Source organism: Nematolebias whitei, chromosome 14, assembly GCF_014905685.2.
Source record: "Nematolebias whitei isolate Nwh7 chromosome 14, NemWhi1, whole genome shotgun sequence".
Classification (NCBI taxonomy): domain Eukaryota; kingdom Metazoa; phylum Chordata; class Actinopteri; order Cyprinodontiformes; family Rivulidae; genus Nematolebias; species Nematolebias whitei.
The window spans coordinates 45,654,285-45,658,640 of record NC_056511.1 but is presented as its reverse complement, the minus strand read 5'-3'; positions in this window follow the sequence as shown (position 1 = coordinate 45,658,640).

Sequence of the window (4,356 nt, the reverse complement as noted above, 5' to 3'; positions counted from 1 at the left end):
AGGTCCTCGCTCCTGGCTCGTCTCTGGAGGTCCTCGCTCCTGGCTCGCCTATGAACTTCGTCCCCGGCTCGCCTGTAACCTTTGTTCCTGACCCGCCTGCGAAAGTCCTCACTCCTGGTTTGGCTCTGGAGGTCCTCATCCACCCAAGTCTAGGCAGGCAGAGATGGACTCCTCTACTACCAGGGAAGGGACGGTCCCCTGGTCACCCACTGGAACCCTGGCCTGAGGGTGGATGGTTTCCTGGCCGCCCTCATGAGCTCTTGCCTCATCAAGGATGGTCACCTGGTCACCCTCCTGAGTACTGGTCCTGCCCTGGATGGTCTCCTGACCGCCCACATTGACTCTGGCATGGGGTCCGGGGTCTTTGTGTTTTGTGTTTGGTGTTTCCCAGGGTTTATTCCTGCTGGTTTTTTGCTCTTTTGGTCCTGTGTCTACTTGTCCTGTTTTGTCCCGCCTCTCACCCAAGTTGGATGTCTTTGGGATGTCAGGAGCCATCCCTTGAGTGGGGGGTACTGTAGGGTTTTGGGGGTTTTGTCCCGTCTCTGTCTGTTTCCTCATGTTTCTTGTTCAGCTCTGTTTTTCCTCCTTGTGTTCAGCCCCTGCCTCACCTGTGTCTCATGGTAATCACTGCAGGTGTCTGTCATTGTCCCTATCAGTGTCTGTGTATATATTCAGTTCACCTGCGTCTTGTCTTTGTCTCGGAAATGTCCTTCTATGGTGTTGTGTTCAGCCTTCCGTTCCATCCATTCGATTAGTCTGTGAGTAGCTACCCTGTCAGCGTTTTGTTTTTGTTTCGTTTAATAAACATTTTTTATTATTCCTCGAGCGTCCTCGTCATCCTCCTGCACGTGGGTTCAAACACACCTGACGGCCGAACATGACAGAGCGCATAACTGCGGACTTTTCATTGGATATTTTTTATTTTTATTATTGACAGATCTCTCTTCCACGTATGAAATAGGTGAAATTAAGTTATTTCAGAGACGCTTTATTTTCCTACGTAAAGTGAAATCAGTGAGATGATTCAGTTTTGTTTGGTGTTAATTTTCATGAAGGAGTGTGTGAGTGGCAGATTATTTTGAAGTTTTGGTCAGAACAGCTGATTTTTGTTTATTAAATACAGCTCCACCCTCCTGCACTTCTGAGCTGACATGTCCGAGCGAGTTTTATTTTACTGCTGTTTACAAATTGATCATATTTATGACCTTTGAAAAATAATTTAAAGAACTCTCTTGTGTGTGTATAAGCTCGGTATAAGCTCGGAACTGACAGGTTGATATTATTTGGACCGAGCTGAATTAATATCCGGCCAAGTTCAGCACGTTACACAGCACGGTCCTTTGCTGGATTTGAATATCCTCGTCTGTCCAGCCCCAACCTCTTCACCACCAGTTTTTCCTCAATAGACATTAAGGGTTTATTCATTAAATAATCCACCTCGTTTATGCTAATATCGCTCGCCATCGTGTCAGTCTACACCAAGCCACGCCCACATCCACTCACACTTGAGGCACGTTCTTGTACGTTCTTCCTCATTGGATGAATCCTGTGGCTGTGGGCGGACCCTGAGCTGAACAAAATTAGCCCCAATGAGCCTCAAACCGAGGGGGCGTGGCCAGACGTCTGTCAATCATTCTGAACCACGAAGGAGCAGTAACAGAACGGGGCTGTCAGAATTTAACCCTTTGGAACGACCCGGGGATTTTTTCCAAGCGTTTTGACACCAGCTTTGTTGTAAATTTAACAAAATGTGACATTATTTCTAAAATGTATTTATTTTTAAGTTGTTATTTTTAACTTGTTTATTTTAATATCTTTATTGTAAATGCCAGGAGGGAGGGCTTAGCCCACCTAGCCTACTGATACTGATACCGGTCGTCACTGGTGATATGGCGCAAATATAATATTGTGATATTTCAGAGCATTCTGACAATAACGATACATTTTGTGATATAACTAAAAAAAACAGAAATCATAGTTATTCATTTGACAAAATTAACTTAACATGTTGCTTTGCAGTATTATATAAAAACAAACAAAAACAACAACAAGGGTTAATTTTACTTAAATTACTTTATTTAGTAAAGTATTCATTCTCAAAGTATATATATATAAAAGATCCTTCTGTTATTTAGATTGTAAAAGTCTGCACAAAAGATCAATAAAATCTACTACATAAACTAAAGTGCAGGTGCAGTTTCCCAAAATAGCTAAATAAAATTAAGCTCAAGATCTGTTGAGCATAAATGTAACCTACAACAAAAAATATGTTGCCTTTAAATGAGCTATAACTTCCAGAACTTGTGACAAGGTGATCAGCTGACCCTGACGCTTGTGGTGTGTCATCTTCCTCTATGAAGGAATGATTCATTTCTCTTATGCTCTGTCTTTATACCTGCCTCTTTTCTTGGTCCTTGTGGGACTCAAGAGACCCAGCTGAGCTGTGCCCGCACCGGCAGCCCAGAACGGGGTGGGGGGGAGAGAAAACAGCAGAGCTGCTTTTGTACCCGCAGTTTAGAGATGGTTGGAGAAACACAGCCGAGCCGCAGGTTGTTTGTTTTTAGCTTTTTAGCTAGCTTATTGCAGGAATGTAAAACCAACATTTTATGCAGTTTCAGTTTGAGTTACTGTGAATAAAGTAAACCAGACTAGACCAGTCAGGGTACTTCCTTTTAAGTTTGACATCATAACAACTGAAAATTTTCCCTTGTTGGCACAGTGGGATGAATTGCTGACTCTGGTTTCTCAGTGTTGTTTTATTCATACCACTAATCTTGCTTTCCAGAGAGATGTTTCTATATGAAAGGCGTTGAAACCTACATGCAGAATAATTGAGACAAATCTTTGTTTTTCCTGTCTATAACATTCAGGTACAACGAGAAGCAGAGCATGATGGAGGGCTCGCCGATGCTCATTGAGCAGCAGTGGCCAGAGATTCCAGCTCCTATAGATGCAGCTGTTTTCTATGATGGTAGCTACATCATTGTTCCTCTACTTCTGTTGTTTTACAGCACAAAATATACATTTAATAAGAAACTGGGAGTTAAATCAACAAACAGCTCACACTTGTGGTTTTTGTTTGAAAAGAGGGACAGTAAGGTTGGAGGAAATCTTCAAGGTGCATTTATAAGATGTTGTAAAAGGGTGCCTATGAAGCATTCATTACAATTTGTCTGGTATTTTTCCAAATTTATCACAACTTAAAATTCTAAAATAAAACATTGGGGCAATAAAACTAAACATTGGGGAAACTAAACAGCCTCTTCACAGACGCATGGCTCAACACAAGACTCAGCTGTTCACCTCCACCTCACAGATAAGGAACACTCTTTTGAGGACCAATATGTGCACATTTTGGACCGAGAACACAGAAGGTTTGAGAGGGGGGTGAAGGAAGCAATTTATGTAAAAAGAGAAAAAACATCTCTTAACAGAGGAGGAGGCCTCAGATTTCCACTTTCAAAAACTTATAATGCAACTTTAAGATGATTCCCAGCCAGTTTTCACACCTGATGGGAACAGAGGGGCCTCGTCTGTGAATTAGAGGAACAAAGACCTTAAGAAACCCCTACTGTTAAAGTGTTTAGGTGTGAACTGCCAATCTACATATGTGTGTCTTATCTCACAGCCTTATAACCTGAACCCCTCACTCACTGCTCTTTGAATTGAGAAAGCTCCTCGGATGAGGAACGAAACGTCTTCTGTTACAAATAAAGTCCAGTTGTTTTTGTATTGAACATTTTTGAATTCATCATGTCCTGGATGACTGAGAATCTTCACCAGCAACTTAAAATTCTACTCCTCCAGCAAGTTTAGAAAAACCTGTGGAAAGTTGACAGCGCATTCCAAAGAGGAATAGATATTGCCTGCTGTCTTTCATGACAAAGTTTTGAGCTAAAGTTATCTTATATTAAGAAATAATGGAACTGTAGCCATTTGGGTACACGATCAGCTGTGGCAGCCATTTTAAAAGAGATTGATGCTCCAAGTCCTGGCCCTTATGTTTCAGGAAAGCTTTCAGTACAGCTTAAGTTTAAACAGTTTTTCAACAACTGTCTGATGCTTACTTTATTGTCTGAATTTCTGTCTACCTGTCTTATTAGGAGTGCTGTCAGGGAGTGACAAACCCTGGTGTGCAGTTACTATGGTGGCCCTGATAAGCCATTTGCAGAAATGTCAACATTTGTTTTGCATTTCTTCCACAGTTTATGCATGAAAACAATGGCAGTTTGTCAGCTTGAATTATTAGAACACTTCTTAAAAGAATTTAGGGAAGAAAGTTGATGTATGATGAAAAAAATAACAGTACCTGCAGTAGTATTTCCTCAGAAAATTTCTAGTTGTTCCTGTTTAAAT